The following is a 13,425-nucleotide window of genomic DNA, read 5'->3' on the forward strand; positions in this document are numbered from 1 at the left end:
GAATAGCTTGGCCAGCCCAGATCGCTTCTTAGATGCCTAGGACCGTGCAAGCGGTCACGCTTTTGCGCTACAGGCACCGCACCTGTGAAGACCCTCGCTTCTGCATGTGTATTGTCGCTTCTGCGACCATCGCACCTGCGAGCCCTTTTCCGCAGGTGCGATCACACCAGAGCCAACAAATCTTCAAAAATTCTTCAACTTCGAACCTTGGTCCTTTAACCACCCGAAATCAACCGGAGGTCCCCGGGACCTCAACCAAATATGCCAACAAGTCTTATATCCCAATACGAACTTAGTTGAACTCTCAAATCACCTCGAACAACTTCAAAAATATGAACTACACACGGATTCAAGCCTAATAAACTTCGAAATTTCCAAATTCTACAAACGATGCTGAAACCTAACAAATCATGTCCGATTGACCTCAAATTTTGTACACAAGTCACATTTTATATTACGAACCTATTCCAATTTCCAGAATCGGATTTTGACCCCGATATCAAAAATTCAAACCCTCGGTCAAACTCCCCAAAAATTTAACTTTCGTCATTTCAAGCCTAATTCCACTACGGACCTCCAAATAATTTTTCAGACATGCTCCTAAGTCTAAAATCACTATACGAAGCTACTAGAATAATCAAAATTCGAATCCGAGGTCGTTTACACATAGATTAACATCCGGTCGACTTTTCCAACTTAAGTTTTCCATTTAAGAGACTAAGTGTCTCAATTCATTCCGAAATCTCTCCTGACCCGAACTAACTAATCTGATAGGTCATAATACACCTATAAAGAATAAATAGAGCAGTAAATGGGAGAACGGGGTTATAATACTCAAAACGACGGGCCGGGTCGTTACTTTCTGCTTGTTTATTCACAACCTACAATGACTCTCCATCTTTGATAATAAGGATAATGTCATTAGACCATTATGAGAAGTGTTATACCTTGATCTGAGTGCATAGTTTTTACAGTATGAGACTAGGAAAGACATTTAAGCCATTGTAGCACACATCAAACACAGATCATACTAGCCAATCATTTAAGGGAAGACTCAAGCAAGAACATATGTGGTTTATCAAACCAAGTTTCAGCATATTCTTTTCAAATGAACCTTGTTGAGTGCTTTGGTGAATATGTCAACAATTTGTTCCCGCTGATTAAATTAAACCATGCCCAACTGCAGAGGAACCTACTTCAAAACCAGTTCCCTTGAATGATTTCTCAACATGAGTGCTTATGATTTTGTTTTTCACTTGAAACTTGACTTCGAATAATATCCATGTCAAAGTCATCATCCAACATATTCTTTTCAACTAAAGTATCAGATTCATCAAAAATCACATAAGCACTTTCAAGCTTACCATCCACAACTAAATACACATAATTTATAGAGTTAGAGAGAGTCTTACCTATCTTACTTCTATTAATAATTTATCCTTTCTTACCAAATGGCACACTCCCTCTTTTGAAGACTGTTCGTGAGAAAACATTTAATGTATCTTCAGTTATGTGCCTTGAGCAACCAATAAAAAAATCCAAGTAGCGCAATTGGTCGCTCTCTCTCACTTTAGCCAGCAAAACTAGATTAGAGGTTAGATTTAGGAATCCATACTAGCTTGGGTCCCTTCTTTTGACTAAAAGGATGAATCAAGTGTCTCTCAATCCAATTAGGCAAAATATATTTTTCATTCTTTACTTTTGCCTTAAACAAAGTTGTGCAACTATCCTTAAAGTGATCAGCGTTACCACAATGCGTGCACAACTTATTTTTATGAACTTCCACATATGTAGGATCCAGCTTATACAAAGATTTTTCATATCTAATTTCAGTCCTATTCCTGTTATGATTTTCTTTTAGCCAATTTAGCGCATCCGAGAACTTGTTCCACTTAGTGATTCTGATAAGTTCATAATTAGTTTTGTTCAGATTCTCTTCAAGTAATATATCCTTTTCAATTTCAAGGTACAATTTTTCTTTTGTCCTTTTTAATTTCCTTTTCAAGAGCAATCTGAATCTCACTAATTAATCTCTTGACTTTATTTAGTACGTCCTTTGAGTTCAGACTTTCAAGTTTGAGTGCTGAATTTTCAGTTTTAAGAACGTGAATTTGTTCCTTAGGATATTTGATTTGGTTTTCAAGTTCATCATTATTATTATTATGACTTAAGGAGTCTAGGTTAACACTTGAAAAACTATTCATCAACTTATCATTATCAGCACTCAACCTATCAATTTCGTTCATCAAAGAGAGCACTACAGGCATCAATTCTTTCTAATACAAAGCATAAATATTTTCTTTGAGATTAGAAGAGTTTATCTCATTTGATTTATTCTCAAAGTTTGAGTCACTCATGGCCATCATAGCCATAATTCCATCTTCATCACCTTTGCTTTCTGATTCTACGTCGTAAAGATCATGAAAACCTACTAGTGTAACGACCCGACCGATCGTTTTGAGTATTACCACATTGTTTCCCTATTTACTACTCAATGTATACTTTATAGTTGATATATGACTTGCTGGGGTAATTAATTTGGGTCCGGTGAGGTTTTAAAATGAATTGAGATACTTAGCCTCCAAGATGAAAACTAAAGTTGAAACGGTTGGCCGGATGTTGACTTATGTGTAAACGGCCCCGAAATAGAATTTTAATGATTTCAATAGCTCAGTATGGTTATTTCGGACTTAGGAGTGTGTCCGGATATTTATTTTGAGGTTCGTAGCTAAATTAGGCTTGAAATGACGAAAATAGGAAATTTGAGTTTAGAAGTTTGACGAGGGAGTTGACTTTTAAATATCGGGATCGAAATCCGATTCTGAAAATTGAAACAACTCTGTTATGTCATTTATGACTTTTGTGAAAAATGTGAGGTCAATCGGAGTTGATTTGGTAAGTTTCGGCATCGAATGTAGAATTTGGAATTTGTTAGTTTTGAATAGGCTTGAATTGGGGTGCGATTCGTGTTCTAGTGTTGTTCAATGTCATTTGAGGCATCGACTAAGTTCGTGTCATATTATGGGACTTGTTAGTATACTTGGTTGGAGGTCCCATGGGGCTCGTATGAGTTTTGAAAGAGTTTGATAGAGTTAGAGTCTTTTTAGTGAAAATAAATATTGCTGGTGCAACAGGTTCTGGTGCGCACCTTTAGCGACCAGATTTGGCACTTTTAGCGATGGGAATTGGGTTTTTAGCGACGAGAATAGTGTTTTTATTGAGCAGTGGCGTTAGAGACTATCAAGGTAGTTGACTGGCATCCGCTGACCTTGACTCTCTTTCTTCCAATTTTTGTAATGTTCTATACTCTCAGACAGTGTGTTATCAATCAAACTTTGTATTCATATTAGATGCCCATATACTCAGTGACACCGGGTTTTGGGATTGTTTATATTTGTATTTCTAAGATTTCTTCCGTTGAATTTAATTATTATGTTTTCAAATTTAAAAGATATGGTGGTTTATTGAGATTGTCGGCTTGCCTAGTATTGAGATAGGTGAAATCACGACAGGTGAGATTTTGGATCGTGACAAGTTGGTATCAAAATCTAGGTTACATAGGTCTCACGAGTCATGAGCAGGTTTAGTAGAGTCTTGGAGAACGGTATGGAGACGTCTGTACTTATTTTCGAGAGGTTGCGAACCCTTACGAAATATTTCCCTTTCTTGTATTCTGTCGAGCGAATATGTTAATTCTGGAAACTAAATTTATGTTATTCAATTCTCTCACAGACAGTGATAACACATACTACCGGAACGGACGATCAGCCACCACTGCCACCAGTTAGGGCCACAAGAGTTCGGGGTCATGGTATAGGCCGAGGTAGAGGTCGAGGTGTAGCTCGTATAGCAGTTGGAGTAGCACCTATAGCACCACCAGTTGCTTCAGCTCAAGAGCAGATTCCAGATATAGCTGAGCCAACAGGACCAGCTCAGGCACCAACTGTGCCCATTGTGATTCCAGGACTTCAGGAGGCTTTGGCTCAGATATTGACAGTTTGCACTGGCCTTGCTCAGGTGATTTCGGATCAGGCCGCACCTGCCACCTCTTAGGACGGGGGAGGTACTCATACCCCTATTTCCCGTACTCCATAGTAGGTAGTGCAGGGAATTCAGATACCGGAGGCACTACCAGCCCAGTCGACGATAGCTGCTCAGGCCCCGGTAGTCCCCGTTATGGCATATGATGAGAAGAGGAGACTTGAGATATTTGGGAGGCTTCAACCTCTATTATTTAGCGGTGTTGAGTCAAAAGATGCTCAGGGTTTTCTGGATAAGTTCCAGCGGATGCTTCGGACAGCGGGTCTTCTGGAGACCAATGGGGTCTCATTCACTACTTTTCAGTTTTCTGGGGATGCCTTCAGATGGTGGGAGGCTTATGAGAGGCACAGTTTGGCCGGTGAATCACAACTTACATGGCATGAGTTCTCTGTTCTCTTTTTGGAGAAGTTCGTTCCGCAGTCTCGCAGGTACGAGTTGCGCAGACAGTTTGAGCAGCTTTGGCAGGATGGCATGTGTGTGACCCAGTACGAGATGAGGTTTTCTGAGTTGGCTCGTCACGCAGTTTGGTTGATTTCCACTGATAGGGAGAGGATTAAGAGGTTCATTGATAGCCTTACATATCAGTTGTGGTTACTTATGACTAGGGAGAGGGTATAATTTTCTTTCTCCGTTTCCTCTCCTTTAATATAGCAATTTTTAAGATTCCTCTCTATCAATGACTGAAGCTTAATTAAGAGAGGGAGAGAGTATTAAATATTGTTGAATATTAAAAGTAAAAGAGAGGAATAGAGAGAAAGAAAGAAAGGGAAGTATCCTGCGTGTTGACTAGGCCTGTTCATGGATCAGATTGGATCGGATTTGGCACATTTTGGACTATTCGATTGGATTTCGGATTTGATAAATTGCAATCCGAATCCGAACCAAATTAAATTCGGTTCGGATTGGATTTTTATATTTGGATCGGATAAATATTTCGGATTACTGTTCAGATTGTAAGCCTTATATATTAAGATGCTTATTCCATGAGTTCATCTCTTAATGATCGGTGTAGCATAACCATCAACATACTCTATAAAGAGGGGGTCTAACAACTGATCCATAAAGATTTACCTAGCTAGAACGAGAAGGAAATACATACTCTATAATGATAAACAACATCAACAATTCAATATGGATTCAAAAGGTTAAGCTAAATAATATTAGTTGATAATTGTAGCAACAGAACTGAACAAACCCAAAAGATTAAACTGAATAATACTAGCTGATAATTGTAGCAACAGAACTAAATAAACTGATTATCAACAAGGCAACAGATCAACAAAATAGATATAGGTATTCCACTATTTAAAGGATGAACTCAAGAAGGCAAAAAAACATTAAAGAATTCCAACTTCTATCTCCCTCTAAATTCCAGATGTACTACTCCCCTTTGTTTCTGCAATAACAAAGGAAAGGTTTAAACTTTAGTGAAAAAACTGAAACATAAAATTAAAGACCAATACATTGGACAAAAAAATAACTAGTGAAAGAATTATACCAGCAAAATATAGTTCAATAATCTTCATCAATACTATATGTTGACGATGCAAGGCTCTTTTCCAGTATTGACCATTTCTATTGAAAGTTTAAAACCACACATATATTAACATAAAAAGAATCCAAATAACATACAAATAAGTTATCAAATATATATATCAAAACAAAGAATAAAAGAAGAAAGATAGTCTTACCAAGTTCAAGTTGGTCAAGATTATCTAAATCTTCCTCAATTTTAACCGAAGTTGTTGATTCGTTACGAAGTCAATCTTGGATACACACAAGAGCTTGAACCAATCTAGGAGTCAATGAACTCCTAAATGGATCAAGTATGCGTCATCTAGTACTAAAGACCGATTCAGATGCAACACTAAAAATTGGTATGGCTAGCATATCACGTGCCATATCAGTAAGAGTGGGAAATCTAGGTGAGTTTAACTTCCACCAACCCAGAACATCAAATTTATCTTTTTCTTCCTCAACATCGTCACCCAAATATTTATCCAACTCTGTTTTTAAGTCAATACCTCCACCACTCTTATGCCTCTTTAAATCTAGCATGAATTTTGAGAATGATGATGAAGAAGAACATGAAGATGGAGAAGATGGAGGAGATGGAGAAGATAGAAATGAATCACCATTCATTTTGACATACTCACTGAATAAAGTTTTCATATATGTCTTCACTTCCTCTTGTATTTTCACACCTTTTATTTCTCCAAACATAGAAGCAAGTGCGAAAGAAAAAGAGTAAAACTCGTGGCGCGGATCCAACACACATAAAATAAATACCATCTTGTTCATCTTGTGAGGATCACCCCAATACTTGTCAAATTTCTCTTTCATATTCTTTGCTATTTCTCGCACGGCAACATCTTCATTTTTCATCAATTCTTTCAAAGAAGAACCTACCACACAGATCTCAAGAAAATGTACATTAGATGTAATATAAAGTATGCCCGATACCTTCAAGGTGAGTTCATAAAAAATTTCAAGAAACTTCACAATACGTCTTATACTTTCCCAATCACTACTTAAAAGTGGACCTGCAGGCTGCCCATCCTCACAAATACAATTAGAAATACAATGCATCAATCCATAATCAATATCATAATATTTTGTAAAAGCATCCTCATAAACTGCCGCAACCTTCAACATCAAATATGTGGAGTTTCACCTAGTTGGAACATCCAGACACAATGATTTTTTAGATATTATCTTATCAAGATCACAATATTCTTTAAACCTCTTCCATCTTGCGGGAGATTGCCTTATATACCTGACAACTTGTCTTATTCGTTCAATAGACACACTCCTTTCTTTCAACCCATCTTCAACAACTAGATTGATGATGTTATCCATACACCTCACATGAACATGCTTACCTTCCATCAAATTTGTATTTCATCTAGTAAATTTTTTGGATAATTCTTTAACCATAACATCGTTAGAGCTTGCATTATCAACAATCACAGTAAAAATTTTATCCAATCCCCATTCAAGCAAACACTTAGCAACACCACTAGCTAAATCTTGACCCTTGTGACTAGTAATTGGACAAAAAATCAATATTTTTTTATGCAATTCCTAATTCTTGTCAATATAATGTACTGTAACACACATATAGTTAATTCGTTGAATAGAAATCCATGTGTCAGTTGTAATGCAAATTCTCTGTTTTGATTCTTTGAAAATTCTCTTCAAAACATATCTCTCTTCATTATAAATCTCAAGACAGTCTCTAGTCACAGTAGTACGAGAAGGAACATGAAATAAAAGTTGAAGAGTTCTCACAAAATCTCTAAAATTCTCCTTTTCAACAGAAATAAAGGGTTGCTCATCAATAATTTTCATACGAGCTAAAGCCTTCCTACATGCCTCTTGATCAAATTTTTATGGGATTACTGATACATCACCTGTTTGACCACCCTTTTTTGGTTGAAAAGCTAGTCTCGGTTGGCTGGTGTCCACCTTATGGGGATTGTTCGGGCACTTGATCATATAGGATAGCAAATTGCTTGTACCTCTGTTTTTTGTATTTGCTACATATTCGTCTTGACAATACTTGCATTTTGCTTTTTTAATCCCTTCGTCATCAGTGAACTTGTCAAAATGGCCCCAAGCAACTGATCTTTCTTTTATGCCTTTTCTTTTCTTAGAAGCAGATTCACAATGGAGTGTGTTCGTTGTGGGATTATTTGAAGCACCACTTTCAGTATCTTTTAGGATAATTTGAAACTCATTTCCCTTCTCTACCTCTAGCTCTGTCATCTATGAAACAAGTATAAAATAAAATCCATGTAAAAAATCAATACCGGTAGTTAAAAAAGGATAGCGAAGAAATATAAGAACCCATAAAAGTGCTTAAGTGCACGAGCTAACACCGGACAAAAATTCATGCAAAAATTTAATATTTAAGCTTTGAGAAAATTAGATGAGCAGCAGTATATTTGTAATCAAATAGCATCTTTGAAAAATTTAAGTTCTAAAATAGAAAGGAGGGAGAGAATAAAAAATCAAAATCTTAGATCAATCTAAAATAAAAATCGACCATAAATAGGAAAGAATCAATCAATAATCTAAAATGGAAAGGATGGAGAGAATGAAAAATCAAAACAAAACCAACAAACCTTACTTCTAGAGAGCAAAGATGAAGCGGAGATATTGAAGATTTGGAGTGATGGAGGCAGGTCTAAAAGCTCTAAGAGATACTTGCTGATGTGAGAGAAATAAGACAAATGAAACCCTATTTGATGGCATTCTCACTTTTATATATAGGCCTTATATTTCGGATTTCGGATCGGTTCGGATTTAAATTAAGCTAAATCGTATCTGATCCGATATCCAAAATATTTAAATCTATAATCCAAAATCTGATCCAAATAGTTGAAATTCGATCTGTACCGATCCAAATAACATGGATAGGTTCGGATTTTCGGTTCGACCCAAATAATACACAACCCTAGTGTTGACCCAGCTTTAGTTGACTAAGTATTGTTGAGTTGGTACACCCTTAGACACATGTATAAGAACGTTCTTATATTCGCTCATTCGTTAAATATTTGAAATAGTAAAGTGTGGAATTAAATACACAGGACATTTTTTACGTGAAAAACCTATTTGATCAAGGGAGTAAAAACCACAACCCACCTCTAGGATTTCTCACAAAAACTTCATTAAAACAATGAGCAGTTTCAGGAAATAAAACTCTTATAACCTAAGAGACTAAATCCTAGCCACTTGACTGCCTACAACTACTATGGTTGTAGAAAAATGCTCAAGTTAACTCTAGCTTAAGACTTGAATTCTCTCATGGAGAAAAACCTCTCGAAATGCTTCTTATATAAGCAAATAAGATTACAACTCAATAACCCTAATGCAATGAATTAGACTAGACACAATGAATTTGACATTGTGTCAAGGAACAGGTTCTCTAGTCTGGTTCTTCTGCACATTCCAGCCTTCAATATCCACTTTAGAATTTTGAACTCGTTTTTTCTTACTTTCCTCTCAATTTACTCTGAAGAAATAATGGAAGTGTGTTCCTACAATGAAGTAAGTATGGACTACATATAGGTAATACGTTAGTAGCATAAAGAGTCCAAATCATAAAAGAAAACAAATAATAAGAGACCTACTTCATAAAGAATTTACCATATATGACTACATGGTTTTCCTTATTTGTTTCCTACTCCAATTCTAACACTTTTCCAGTAAGAAACCTGCTTAATTTTCACTAATTTCGTGCAAAATATATCTCTTAAAGATCTCCCTCCTAACTCTAGAGAATAAAGGAAGTATAGGAAGAATATAATTCTTTTCCTAAAATAAATCCACTTTTAACTCTACTTCCTTACAAACTTGGTCTCCAAGTTAACAATAAAAATTTACCAAGATTCTCTATTATCTAGGTGGCTAGTAGGTCATAAAATACGAAATAAGATAATATCTCTCTAAAAAATGAATCTTTCTCCCGCTAGGATTAAGTGCCAGCACTCTGCAAGTCCAACCCAGCAGGACCAGGCCCTTCACTAGGTCCTTTAATCAATCCAATATATCTGCCATGTTTGTTAATCATCAAAATTAAAATTCATCAATTTCCAATAATTTTTCCCTTTTTGATGATGACGGACAAGAGTCACTTCCACTAATATTGGATTGTAATAACTTTGGTAAAAGCTACTGCCTTGTAAGAATCTTCAGCAGCTACTTGAGAACCTGGTTCTCAACACATGTTCACCGGAGACAAATGTTAATCATTAAAACCTAATTCTCAACAAGGATATATTATAATTTCACTTTGACAAGTTTCATAACAATATTGAAAATTAAGATACATTGCATGCAATAATTAATTAATGTGTGCATGGGCATATTCGCATGTGTCATGCAATGGCCATTTTCGTAGGTGTCATGCAATGAGTATCATTTTTATATAAACTCATCAATATTATGAATATATTATATTATGGATGTTCATTTAGTACTCTGTTAGAAAGAAGTTTCCTGAAGAAGTTTATCCATATGGGACTCCGCCGTAAATACGTTTATCTATTTAGTACTTTATTGGAACTAAGCCTCCTAAAGAAACTTATCCTTTCGGTACTCCGTTATGGATAAATATTACCATCGGTAGAAGATTATCTATATCTGGTACAATAGCAGCTGTAACGACCCGGCCGGTCGTTTTGACTATTGCAATCTCATTCTCCCATTTACTACTCAAATTGTGTATTACAGTTATTATTTAGCTTGCCGGGGTAATTGGTTTGGGTCCGGTGAGGTTTTGAAATGATTTGGAGCACTTAGTTTCAAGGTTTTGAATTTAAGTTAAAAAAATTGACCGGACGTTAACTTATGTGTAACGACCCCGGAGAAATTTTGCTAAGGAAATTAAGGTTTGGTGGTGCCGAGATAGATCAATTAGTACAAAGATAAGCTCGCCGCAACTCGGATTTTTTGGGTTGACCAATGCACCGATGTGTAAAGGAAAATTTTGTCAAAAAATGGTCATTTCTGCGACCACTATGCGGTCACAGAATCACTCTGCGGACCGCATAATGGTTGCATAATGGATCAGGAGAGGGGCAAGATTTGAGGAAAATCTACGGTGCACTATGCGACCGCAGACTTGTTTTGCGGTGCATTATGCGACCACAGAACAAGTATGCGGGCCGCATAATGACCGCAGACCGGGTCAGTAACGCCAAGCTTTGGAGGCCAAATTATGCGGCGGATATGCGGATCGTATACCTGTTATGCGATCGCATAACTGCGTCAGAGCTTCCATTCTTTCTAATTTTATACCCGAACCAACTTCGATTTATAGCCCTTGAAGCTCATTTTTGAGCCAAAATCTGATATTTTAGAGAGAGGTGAGAGCATTTTAGAGAGAGAAAGTGAAGACTTAGTCATTTATCCATCAATTCTTGTTCAAGGTTTGAAGATTTTACAAGGATCTTGCTATGGCTTCAAAGAGGTAAGAATTTCTTTCCCTAATTCTTCAATTTCGGGTTTGGAGTAAAGATGGATGATTAATAGTATGATTCTTGGGTGTAGAGTATCATGTATACATACCAATAAGGTTGTGGAAAGATTGTTAAGTTCAAATGGGTAAGGATTGGGTTGAAAATGGTAGAAATTTTCACGGATTGTAATTGAAGATTTGAGGGTCGAGTTGGTATCTGATTTTGGTAAAATTTGTATGGTTGGACTCGTGGTTGGATGAGCATTCATATTCTATAACTTTTGTCAGATTCTGATACGTGGGCCCCACGAGCGAATTTTTAGTTAATTTCGGATTTTATTGGAAAAATTAGTATCTCTTTATGGAATTAATTACAATAATTGGTATTGACTGAATCGAATTATTTGTATCTAGATTCGAGGCATTCGGAGGCCGATTTGCGAGGCAAAGGCATAGCAGAATAAAGAATTTCACGCTCTGAGGTAAGTAACAGTTTTAAATCTGGTCATGAGGGTATGAAACCCCGGATTTTGGTATCATGTGATTATTTTGGAGGTGACACATATGCTAGGTTACGGGCGTGTGGGCATGCACCGAGGGGATTATGACTTGGTCCGTCCCGGAAAAACTATAAAGTTGAATAATTTGTTGTTAGCTATATGCTCTCTAAGTGTTGACAAAATTTGATTGTAAATCATGTCACAAATTATGCTTAGGCTATGGGATAGTACTGTTGGGACCCACAAAGGTTGCGTACTTGTTGAATTATCTGCTAAATGCTATATGTACTCAGTCTCAGTTTTTACTTGCATATTTTATCTCAGTCTCTGTTATTATTATTGATACATCATATCATTGTTATTTGGGCTGATTTCATGATTATTGAGAGCCCGAGAGACTGGAGAGATTTATGACTAAGTGAGGCCGAGAGCCTGATTGTAAGATATTGATACCATAGCACATGAGTTGTCCGTGCAGCACGTGAGTTGGTCGTGCAGATCCTTATATTATACTATAGCACGCGAGTTGGCCGTGCAGATCCTTATATTATACTATAGCACGTGAGTTGGCAGTGTGGATCCTTATATTATACTATAGCACGTGAGTTGGCCGTGCAGCACGTGAATTGGCCATGCGGATCCAAATATTTATATTATGGCACGTGAGTTGTCCGTGCAGCACGTGAGTTGTCCGTGAAGATTATAGCACTTGGGCTATAGGAGCCCCTTCGGAGTCTGTACACCCCCAGTGAGCGCGAGTACCTATTGAGAGTGAGTGATGAGGGCTGGGAGCCCAGGGAGTGATGAGGGCTGGGAGCCCAGTGAGTGATTATTGTCCTAAGAGGTTGTACTTGATTTCCATTTATTGTTGCACTTAGTTGCTATCTGTCATTATTGTGAAATCTCTGAAAGATTGTTAATATATGGATTACATGAACAGGAACTGTATAAAAAATTAATTTGTCATTAAACTGCCAGATTTGATAGCATGTCTATTCTTTGCAGGAATTACTGAAAATGAACCATAACTGTGTAGCTCGTTACTATCTTCAGTTCCTTATTTATTATTGTTGCTTGCTGAGTTGGTTGTACTGATACTCACCCTGCACTTCGTGTGCAGATCCAGGTGTTCCTGGACATAGCGGGTGTTGATCCTTTTGCGCGGTTGATTTTCAGGAGATTTTGAGGTAGCTGTCGTGTTCCGCAAACCTTGTCTCTCCTTCTCTATCTCCTTGATTACTATATTTGGTCTCAGACTATTTTAGACCATATTTTTCAGACTTGTACTCATATTATATGCTCATGTACTCAGTGACACCAGGTTTTAGGAGTGTTGTATCAGAAATTGCTAGATCTTTGGTATTGTATTAAACGTTACGTTTTTAAATTTAAAGGAAATCATGGGTTATTGATATTGTCGGCTTGCCTAGTACTGAGATAGGCTCCATCACGATAGGTTAGTATTTTGGGTCGTGACAGCATCTTACACAGCAGCATGCAGTAGCAGCTTACAAGCAGCTTACACAACAGCTTGCAGTAGTAGCTTACACAACAGCTTGCAGTAGCAGCTTACATGACAACTTCCTTTCTTCTATAAATAGAAGAGTTTTTAGTTCATTATGTACACAAGTTTGAAGTTTTAATAATATATCAGTTTCTCTCTATACTTGTCTTTACTTTACCATCTTTATTTTATTACACGTTATCAGCACGAGACTCTGCCATCTCGAGCAAATACTTTGAAAGTATCAAAGGTACGGACTTTATTTTTCTAAATAATATCAAATCTTTCTAAACTTGAGTTTGTTGCCCTGGATATATCGGGCAAAAGCTACATATTTTGGGTACTTGATGCTGAAATTCATCTTGATGCGATGGGTTTGGAAGACACCATCATGGACAAAAATCAAGCATCAAACC

Source organism: Nicotiana tabacum, chromosome 2, assembly GCF_000715075.1.
Source record: "Nicotiana tabacum cultivar K326 chromosome 2, ASM71507v2, whole genome shotgun sequence".
Lineage (NCBI taxonomy): Eukaryota > Viridiplantae > Streptophyta > Magnoliopsida > Solanales > Solanaceae > Nicotiana > Nicotiana tabacum.